Source organism: Pteropus medius, unplaced genomic scaffold (assembly GCF_902729225.1).
Source record: "Pteropus medius unplaced genomic scaffold, Ma_sr-lr_union100, whole genome shotgun sequence".
NCBI classification, from domain to species: Eukaryota; Metazoa; Chordata; class Mammalia; order Chiroptera; family Pteropodidae; genus Pteropus; species Pteropus medius.
Window position 1 is genome coordinate 1,183,813 of NW_024344240.1, and position 11,855 is coordinate 1,195,667.

The 11,855-nt window shown below is 37.6% G+C and overlaps 1 pseudogene; it reads right to left on the reverse strand.

Moving 5' to 3' along the window:
* LOC120607389 (piggyBac transposable element-derived protein 4-like) overlaps window positions 1–7,177 on the reverse strand; it is a 72,892-nt pseudogene extending 65,715 nt beyond the window's left edge.
* Window positions 7,178–11,855: the final 4,678 nt, after the last annotated feature.

The following is an 11,855-nucleotide window of genomic DNA, read 5'->3' on the forward strand; positions in this document are numbered from 1 at the left end:
AAGTTTGTCCTCTATCTTTTCCATAAGTTATATCACCCTCACCAGACTGTTCAGAATTCTAAATACTGCCCTGTGAGCTTAGTGAGATCCCATTCAACATCTACGGTCCAGCTCATCGTGAAGTCCTCTTGTCTCCTGAAGGAAATGCCAGTAACTGATTCCTTGTGTCAGCTTGGCCATCTGGATACCCCAGCTTCTTTCTCGTGTTGACTGCATCCTGGATGAGTGCCCTCCTCCTCCTGCCTCCAAGCCATGTGGTTCTGCCGGAACCCATCACGATCCTTCAGCAGTCCGTGACACGGGCCCGAGTAATCAGTGTAGCCCATTCCCAGGGCCTCAGCGATTCGTTCAGGAGGGGACACAAGATCTAAACCATGCCAGTGTGAATCGTTTCAGGTTTTTAATAAAACTGGTGGAAAAGATGTGGGTTTTCCAATGGGACTGCTAAATTGAGGGTGATGACATCCTTGAGCTGGTGGGAGCTAAGCTATGGAGAATGCCAACTGGAGAAAGAAGCCAATTCGAGGGAAAGACAAACTGACACAGAATGGGATAGTGGGGAGAGAGAGAGAGACCCGAAGCGGACTTGCTCAATAGTCCTGATACGGTCATCCTCGCCTGCTATAATTATTAGCATTATCTGTTAGCGGGTCCATATTATACACTGTACCGTGAGCTCCTCCAGAGCATCAGTGATGCTCATCGGAGTTTTAAATTTGGTTTTCTTTTCACATTTTTCTCAACTAGGGTTCCTTATATGAACCACACACAAAAAAATGATTTGATGACTATTTTTCAATCCACCGAAGGATGCTGCGATGGTTAATTTTATATCTTAACTTGACCAGATCATGGGGTGCACAGTTATTTGGCTATATATTATTTCTGGGTATATCTGTGAGGATGCTTCCGGTGGAATTAGCCTTTGAACTGGAGGATGCAGTGAAGCAGTTTTCCTTCCCCAACATGGGCACGTACCATCTGACCCCTTGAGGACGTGAGTGGAACAAAAAAGCAGAAGAAAGAATTTATCCTTTCAGTCTGATTGCTTGAGCTGGGACCTCGATTTTCGTCTGCTCTTGACACTCGTGGTTCTCAGGCCTTCAGACTTAGACTGAAACACACTGCTGGCTTTCCTGGGTCTCCAGCTTGGAGATGGCAGATCACAGGACCTCTCACATAATAATGTGAGCTAATTCCTTATAATAAATCTCTTCCTGTATATATATCTGATTGTATCTGTTTCTCTGGAGAACGCTAATACAGGTTTTATATAACTAATACCATTCTATATGCAGAGGAATGAAATTAATTCATTCCATCCAATGGATGCTTAAGGGCACTCCAATTAATTTCCTTGCAGACTCTACCCCCTTGAAAAGGTCTTAATTTTTTCTGCTGTGGTTTCTAATGATTTCTATATTTTCATACATAAAGAATTTTCATTTCTCCCTGTATCACCCAGATTGTGTTTCTATACTCCAGACCCTAGTAAATATATCCAATTGGCCTTTCGAACACTATATGCACAGATGCAAAGTCATCATATGTTTCTCCAAAAGTGTTCCTCTACCTGTATTTCTGTTCAGTCAATGTCATTAGGAAATGGCAATCATTCTGGACTTTTTCCTGATCCCATAAACCTTAACAGTACTTATTCCTGTAGATTCTAACTCCCCAAACGTTTCTTAAATCTATACTCCCAATTCAATCTTTATTGCCATTGCTCGACTTGGGTTCATTATTTCACCCAAACTATTTTGAAATCTCCTAAAATTTTTTCTTTGCTTCCAGCCCTAGTCCTTTATCCCATCCCTCATAGGTCCACCAAGACCATACTTCCAAAGTATAATGCTTTATATGTGTTTTTTGTCTCCCCATACTCTGTCAGAGCCAGAGTTGGGGTGCAAACCAGGTTTGCCTGTTCCAAAGCCTATCTTCCTCTGCGTATCATATTCTACTTCCTAAGTTCATCTAGAACAAGAGTTTTCATTTTTTAAGCTGTGAAACGCTTGGTTTAAAAAAAAAAATCATGGGCAACTTAAAAATGGAAAACACAAATTGGAGTTATTCTGGTTAAAGCAGGGGAATATACCTAGGAACCATGCCTGTCAGCCTCTTTATGGCACCCTCAAATCTCCATACAATTTAATTTTGTAAATCGTTGATCCATTTTACAGATGAACAAACTAAGGCCTGTCAAGATGCAATGCTCTGCCATGTTACCATCTTTCCTACCTGTGATTCGGCTCTCTTCTTATTCGATCAATCTGTCTTCTTGAAAGATAACATAAACTATTATTTTGAAGAACTATCATATGTTCATGAATAAGGGGAACTAATTTTTTTTAATTGAAACTGCTGAAGACCGTTTAATAAAGCATATAATTCTTCAGTAATGCCAAATACTCATCCTTTCGAGTCATCTGTTTTGAAAGTTTGGTTGGCACTTATCAAATTTTCTCATGGCCTAGATTCCATTATCACTTAATCTGCCTAGAGCCTGCCACTACATTACATTACACTCCTATGTGAGAGCAAGCTTATTTGTGATGAGCTTATTTGGCCTCTGTCTATATTATTTCTAATGAATAAGTATCCTGAAAAAAGCAGCATTTGTTGGTGGCCTTTACCTCTAAATCTCCTTTGGAAAAATTGTGATTTTTTTTTTTATCGAGATATAATTGGCATATAACATTATATTAGTTTCAGGTGTACACCATAATGTATGTATGTATGTATGTATATATATATATATATATATATAGCGAAATGGTTACCATGATTAGTCTACAGTTGTGAGTATTTTCATGTATTTCCAGACCTTTTTCCAAATTCAACTCATTCCGCCTAACAGGTTGTATTCCACCGCATAAATCTTTAAAACGTCCGAATCAAATATAATTGCCCAAAGACATGAAATGGACTTTGCGTGTGTAGAAAGATAGAGAGATCCCCTACCTTGTTTTTCCACTTTCCAAACTCAGTTTATACACAGAGCTTTTCTGTGTTTAAAATGACTCGTGTGGTAAAGTCTGATAACATAGCTTGAAATATACAACATAAATGCCAGACAGTCATGGCTTGTGTGAAGGGCTGAGGAGTGGAAGACAAGCTCCCAGGAACACAGGACCCAGGGACAAGAAAAAGATGAGGACTGTCGTCCCGGAGGATTAGGAACAGACTGCTCAGGGACAGTGTCAAAGAACCTCCTAACCGAGGTGAGAGAGCGAATGAGAAAGAATCCAGAGTGTGGGGCTGGATTAGGTTAAAGATGTGAGAGAAAGACCTTGGCAATGATGACGTGACTGAGACCTGCCTCTGATGCGCAGCGCTTTGTGCATCAGTGGCATAGGTTTGAGCCAGTGTAAATGGTTTAGCATTTGTCTCCTCATCTTCCTTACTCCTCCAGGTCCATCCTGCTGAAGCTATGGGCTGGATCAGATAGAGCACGCACTCAGACTTGGATACGACTTCAAAGTCCCAACGTTCTTAGATGAAATGATTACACTCTGGATGTGACTCTAAAGTAGCCTCTTATTAAAATGATGTTTCATTCGAATCCTGGGTTCTGAAGAAATTTTACAAAGCTCCTTTTTGCACAAAAAGAACAAGTTGGCAAATATTTTTTTATTCTCATAAAAAAAACTTACGAATTACAGCATTTTTCCTCCAAAATTGACTCTAGTAAAAGATATCCATCTTCTTTTTTACACAGTGAAGTAGAAGGTAATTGTAACACATTCCCCCATTACCAGCATTAGCCACGATACCCCTGGAGTCGAACATATAGGAGGTGCTGAGATTAAACAATTCAAACACTTTCTTCAGTTCTATGCTTTTAATGTCAGTAAGTACCAAGCCACGGTTCCTGAGAAAGCCTGTCATGTCACCTATTCCAAACTTCAAGGGGGGCGGGGAGGATTGATATAGGATGGGGATTCATGATATTCCTCGATAATATTACTGTCCTATATTTCCTATATCCAGATTAAACTAAAAACCCATTGAAGGAAAGACAACCCTTCAGTGTTTGCACAGCATAAGAAATCAATACACACTTCCTGAATCAAAATTTAAATTAAATTCACCATTCCCCCCTCAAGACCTATCAAAATCAAATGAGAAAGAAATCCGAGCTATAATTTAATCCAAAAGGAAATCTACTTTTTTAAATCAACAAAAAGAGCATTTGAGAAAAAAGCTCTCTACTAATTATATTTTGCTGACATATGCCAATTATATTCAGCAATATTGTTCTCCCAGCCTGTTGGGTCACGTAACAGCCTGAGAGGACAATGATGCTGAATTAACAATTGCAGTGAAAGCTTTCAAGAATCTTTTACTCAATTAGATGCTGACAAATTTACCTGTAAGTCATAAAAAATTTTATGAAATTTAAATAGTTTCATAAAGTGCATGTACTTCACACAGTTAATACAATTACTCTGAAATATGGAGTTCATTTTTCTATCTATATTTATAACGTTCCTTCCTTATTTTTAAGTGATTTCATGATTATGTATTTTTAAGCCATTTCATCACATAATGTATGTATTAAGTTGTCTCTGCCAGTCATTTGAAACTGATATAAAAATGCAATTTAATGATTCAATGGCCTTCCAGTGATGTCCAGTTGTTTTTTGATTACAGACAGATCATTTAACCTTCAGAGGTCCCGTGATGGTAGATGCTGAGCAAAGATCAACCACAAACACCAAAATTAAGCCAAATGATAAATGTTTTTAAGCACTCGTGACTCATAGAAATATAAACAGTCTTAGAGGTACCAGAATCAGCACCACCATATACAACACAGTCTCATTAGAAATGTAGCATTTAAATTTATAAAACAATTTCCTTTTATTAAATTATTGTTTTAGAAAAATAGAAGAGTTTTCCATGGCCATTGTACAGACAGAAAAGTAGAGGCATAGAGCTTGGGCTGCACGACAGAAGCATCATGTAGAAAGTCTCACACGGACTGAAGAGTTTCTCTGGAAACATACTGATTTCTCCCCTTCAGTGGGGAGTTCGAAGATGACTCAGACCTTGAGAACACACAGTGATAAAAATCTTAAGGATTATAAGATCAAGATTTTATAGATCTATAGCTTATTCCTTTGATCGATTGATTGATTTAATAATCTCTCCATACGTAGTTAGATACAAACAAAGATATAAAGGACAAACTCCTTGAGAACAAGAACTATACAGTCCCTCACTTAACCTATTTCCTGTTTAGAAAAAAAAAAGTGCAGCTCACCACCAGTATTAATTTAATTTTATATAAACACGTTCTTTGAGGCTGAAGCAAATCTGACTGGTTTTCAGTGTGAAAATAAAATATAAAAACTGTTCTTTGAGTTATTTCTAAACAGAACTTGTCTCTAATCCTGACGTCACAGAAATGCATATGATGATCAGTGTTTAATAATTTTTTTCCCGTGTGGTAAATTTCAAAGCACAGAACACCACAAAGCAGAACATCATGTTCCACACAAAAATATCACGTTTCTCTCTGGACCTTCTTACCATCCTTGTCATGTGAGCAGCAAACTTTGCAGCGACCAGTGGATTCTGTTTCCCTGATGTTGTTGTGCTCTTGGGGAAACGTGTTCCAGATAGGCGAAGAGGTGTGACATCATCAGAGCACGGACGACCTTGAAGTCGTTGCTGCCCTGGCCTGTGATGCTTTTCCAGCATTCTTTCGGTCAACGTCAGTCTGAAGTTTACACAGCTGATCGTGTGCTCAGGATCGTCCCCCTTGAACAGGATGGAGGAGTTCAGCACTATAAGGTTTAGAAGGTGGTGAAAGAATTTCTTACACCAAAATTTGTGCCTTTTACACTCAGTCGAATAAGAAGTGAGCATCTGCTCAGCCGAGTCCATTGCATCCATAGTCTCGTTCTAATCCACAGTGACACATGGCTTCTTAGTTTTCTTTCCATTCCTGTTGTCTCCTTCAGTCACAGTATCATTGTGGAATGGTGACAACATCGTCACCTCCTTCTTGTCACACCATTTCAGTGCCATAATTTCACCACAGAATCTGGCTACAGTCATCCCCTTGGCAATTCCTTTTTTTCAGATCATGTGGCATCTGTTTTCTGTTCAAACGAGCTGTCCCAACTGCATCAGTCCTGTTCTGATGCAATTCTCTGAAAAGCATGGGAGATGTACAAAAGTTATCAAGGAAGACACATCATCCTTGGCCAAGAAGGTCATTGACTAAGGAACAATACACAATGATTTCAGACCGCCAGCTGGATCTTTCAAATTCACACTGGGTCCTGTGTGAACAAGTGCATTGAACATGTAACCAGACTGACTTTCACAAAGTACACACGGCTTGAGACCAAATCATGCTTGTTTTGTCAGATGTCCTGCTTCATAGCTAATCATCCCTTGACCAGCATCAGTGATTCATTGATTGTATTATTTCTGTTTGGAGTATATACAGTTGAAAACTTATTTATAAGAAAGTAGAACACAGGTTTGATCTTCTGCTTTAAATCTGGGCCTTTGAATGACCAGTGGATATGGAAGAATTGTTGACAAAATGCAGGCACCAAAGAAAAAGTAAAATTTTTTCGCCAGTCATAATTCGCTTGAAGTAAGGTATATCCAAAAGAGGCCTTGTGGACTCAAATGTCTCCAGCTCGGGTTTCTGCACAATACCTCGCAGTAACATTACTGCAAAAAAGACTCTCAGTTCATCATCATCAGAGCCTTTCTGTTTATCCACCCGTGAGAATCCTTTAGGACCAGGTGGCTTGGGAGCCAACGAGGCAGCTCATGCATTCGTTTCACTGGTAATTTCTGAAACTAATTCCTCAATAAAGTACCATTCAAAATACTGCAGTGGGTCAGCAGTATCACTGACATCAACTTTTCTGCCAGGTGTGCCGACAAAGTCATACCTTTGATATGGAATCATAACACGAGTAGAGCATTTCAGAGCGCGACCCGAGTCAGATGATGCAGGGCTATTTCCATCCAATTCCGAATCGGTCGGAGGCCTGACCATGTAGACCTCTGAAGCACTATTTGAAAAATTGTCAGAATCCTCTATTTCAGAAAAATCAAATTCATCAAATGAATCTTTGGCTAACAATTGGTCGAGAACGATGTTAACATCACATGTAGGAATGCTACGTTTTCTAGGAGTTGACATTTTCAACTATTGAGAATTACCATATTTTATAAATGGAAATACCACTATTAAAAATGGAATGGTATAAGCAGAATGATGTCATTTCTTTCCAAAAACTATCAATATACAAAAGCGATGCGAAATAATAAAAGCAAGATATTTCATGGCAAACTTCAGGGGTAAAGTCAGGACTGCAATCCATAGGTTATCTCAGGGTAAACACCACAGCTTCAAGTACCGCCGGCCAGGATTCTTGGGGCAAACAGGAAATGGATTAAAGTCCTCACTTGTCATTGTCAACTGGTTCTCAGGAACTGCAACTTCAAGCAAAATGACATGTGACAAAACCAATTTTACCAGGTTAATTGATATAAACAAGAGTTAAGTTTCTACAGCATATTTCTGGTCACAAAAACGTCACCAAACTTTTAAATAAAAACCCAAAATCCTTCTAATATTAAACATTGAAATAAATGTGAGGTATACATACATTTAAGAGAGATGAATCAAAACAAGTATGATAATGATTTTCCAGCCCACTTATTCCAGTTCAGGGTCATGGTTAGCTGGGGCCTGTCCCGGCAGCTCAGGGCACAAGGCGAGATTGCCCCCTGGAGAACGCCATTTCATAAAAGGCCCCTCACACACACGGGGACAATGGAGACATGCCAGTTACATCTTTGAGATGTGGGAGGAAACCAGAGGACCCAGAGAAATCCCATACAGATAGCAGCCCCACCAGAAATCATTTTTTTCTTACCAACGCTCTAATGAAACCATGTTGAACAAAGCAACATCATTTGAGAACCTGACGTATTTAGCTTGCTTAAATTACAGACAACAAAAATATTAGTCTCCAAATGAAGCAAACTTTACCAATTCCATGTGAAAATGATTATGACTGACTTGACCTGGCATAAAAGCCATGCTGAGCAAGAGAGATTCTGAATTTCCTTAAAATTTTATCTTTTAATTATTTTTAATGTTATCAAGATGAGTCACTCTCCAAATAATTTTCTCATATTATAAGATATATGTTTCAAACAAGAATTATTAGAGCAACATTATATATAGTCCTCAGGATAGCATAGGATTCCTTTCTAAAGTACTCTTGGGCTGCACTGGGAGCAGCCGAATAATCAAACAGGAAGTTTAGGGAAATCCAAGATGGTGATGTTGTTTCCCCAGTCTTATAAATCTTTATAGTTTCCTTTGAGACTTGATATTTAAAAAAAATATGCGAAGTCAAGATCATCTGAGATTTCCTTCCATAACCATTTCTCAAAACACACATTCTGGCTACTGGTTCAGAAGTCAATTAGAACATTATGTGGGTTGTGGGTACCCTACACTTAGACTCATTTACATGATGTCTTCGGACTCTGGTAGCTAGAAATAGCTCATGGAGCCTTTACTTGGTTTTGCGTCTTGACCTTGACCACTGAGGTTTTAGAAAAACACTTCTTGCTTGTGCAAGGCAGCCATCGTTCTAGTAGTTCTTCCTTTTGGCTTGAGAAGACTTAAGGTCATGAGATATGGCCCCTTCTCTGAACCAATATCTTTGTTTGGCTTTTTCTCTTGGAATTATATTGTGCTGACTTCCATATTTGCACTACCATTCATTCTTTTCCACTCTCTCATCCCCTCCCTCTTCCCCTTACTTGCACATACACACACACACACGCACACACACACGCATGCATACGCACACAGAGGAAAATCTATATGTGTCAGACATTCAGCAAGGGAAAGACAAAGGCACTGAGTTAATTACCCATCATTTACTGCTGCTGAGAAGAGCAGATGGCAGCAGACGATATGTAAATGGCAAGGGGCAGTGAATTATTCGATTTTTTTAGATTAATCGTCGATGACAAAGGAAGTGATTACAGGCTGTGACATTTATACAAATGTATACAGTACATCACACTAAAAAATAGAACTTAATATTATTATGAGGATGTCAGGCATATGAACACTATTGTCACAATACAAAGCAACAAATTTTACAATAACCCAAGGATATGTTTTTCCTTTACCTTATAACTTTAGGGACCCCAGACTCTGAAAAATAAGATGAACTCAAGTCCAAACATCATAAAGTAGTCCCCCAAAACCTAAGCATATTAAGTAAGATTCAAAATACAGAAAATGCACCACGCAGTAAAAAAATGTTTATTGGAACATTAAACAAAAACGGTATTATTTGCTCACAACAGATCTGGTGCCATATCAGTGAGTAGACTATAAAACAGAAAAGGTGCTAATAAAATAAAGGCTAGAAATAGAAATTAAAATTAAAGGTGATGTTTGGTGTCTGGTCGTAAAGCCTATTTAGGTAGTGTAGAGGAAGAACAAATTAAAAGAGAAAAGAAAAAGGATTATGATCCTATTACATCAAAATACTACCCTATCACATACACACACAGAAAATCTCCCAATAATTTTCAAGGTCAGAATGAAGAAATTTCTGGCCAAGTTTTTCTTCTAAGTGATATATACATAAATATAAACATGAGCCTAAGAGCACAAACAACAGACCACACAACACACACACACACACATACACACACACACACACATACACACACACTGCTGCCTCTTTGCAGGAAAAAAGCACAGTAGCCTGTATTTTCTGTTGCTTCAATAATTAATTGGTACATGAACAAATCAGATGTTTTCAAATGCTTTCCTTTGCAGATCAGAGAAACTGCTTCATCATCAAAATGTTTTCAATCACCCAGTTATTAAATCTATATGGTATAATATTATTGAAAAGAGAGGAAGCCATTGAGCCACATATTTGTTCCCTGAAAGCATTCAAGCCACTGCAGTTCTGCCCCTTTAGATGAGAGTTTAGCTCCAAATATCAGCACGGAGAAAGGGGGGAGAGTTTAGAGCACATTTATTTATACTCTTCAGAAATACTTTCAAAACATGCAAGGCAAAACATCTCCAAAATTACTGCTGAGTACTTCACCATTATGCATTCTTTGTTGACAGTAGGGCCACCGGTATCTGTGTGTGACTGTGTGTGTATGTGTATGTGTATGTGTGTGTGAGAGAGAGAGAGAGAAAGAGATCGATCACCCTAGTATGAAGGGGTGGGAGCGGGGTGGGGGAGGGGCATTACTAGTCAGCAGCGGCACTGGATAGAGTATTTAAGTCTGCCAATCCATTTTGAATGAACGTGGGTTCAGGAATAAAGTGCAGGCAGAACCAATCTGCCCCGAAGAAAAGAAAAGCATAAAATATTGCACAAAGAAAGGAGAATTTCCAGGGTGGCTTTAATAGCAACCCAAACTGGCAGGTGCACAAAGCAAACCATTAGCTTTGTGTGCTAGTTTTAGAAAATATTATTGGTTTTTGTTATTTTCTTTTTCATGTAACCATACAAAGCAATACTCACAGATGCAAATAATGCTGATCTCTGCCTTGCTATAAACATGATGCGGTACCACGACTTCCTTTTGAAATTTTGCCTATAAATACGTGTTGCTGACATTATATTTAAAAATGCCTAGATGTAGGTGATTGTTACCTTAAGTAGAAATGGAGCCTAAAATGTGGCCACATTATCCTTACTCAGCATTTCATATGTTTTTCATGTAATCATCTTTTAAATACAATAATTGAAATATTAGTGAAGGCTAACCACTGCCTAGAAAAGTTATAAATGCTTGGACCCCAAGACAAAAAAGGGCAGTTGCCTATGACTTTAAGTTTATCGTTGACAGGTAAAATAAGCCATACAAAAACCATGTTTCCTGTATGTGAAAGGGGAAATATTCTAGAAGAATATACATATATAAGAAAGAACTCTTGGAATACAGGCAAAATCTTGCAATCTTAAAACAGTAGCCCTATGAAGCCAAGGTCGTTAGCTGCTACTGCATCTTTATTAGGAAATCCATGGAAAGTCGTCGTCATGTTCCATATAGTTTCATTTTAAACAAAACAAAAATTAGAAACCTGATTTACCCACAGTAAAAACTATTTCAAAAAAGAACTTTTATTTTAAAAAAATCTCTGAGAGGACTCTAAGTAATTTGGTTTGAATTTTTATTTTTTTTTATTTTTTGGATTTTATTAGAAATTTCTCTTCTCCGATTTATACAAAAAGAAAACAAAAGACAAGTGGAAATATAATTGGTAATTAAACTCTATATGAACACTAAGGTTGTAATTGTGTTTAAAGTAAGTTGTTAGCAAAACGTTTTGTAAATAAAAAATATTGAAAATATTTTTGTAGATAACCAAACCAAATTTCATTTGCTTGAAAAAAAGATTATAGTAAGGACATATGTGATGAACATACTATTCAAAATAAACCAGGGTTTGTTTATTAATCTTATCAGATCAAAGCATCATACACAGAAAAATCTTAGCAGGTCCAAGTCATTATAGTAAAAATAACTATATGTCTTTTGAAAAAATATAGATTATAAATACAGAATATATTAATATAGTATTACATGAAAACATATACATAAAATGAATTCATTATATATAGTTTACATACTAATGGTTTACCCAGAATATCAAATTATAATGTGCATTTGTATTCAAGAAGATCTAGAAGGAAACATTTTTGGTAGTGAATATAGATTTTTATTAAGATGCCAGTATTTCTCAGTGACATTTAGAGAATATTTTGAAAGGGTAATTTTGGAAATTTAGGTAAATATATTTTAGAAAT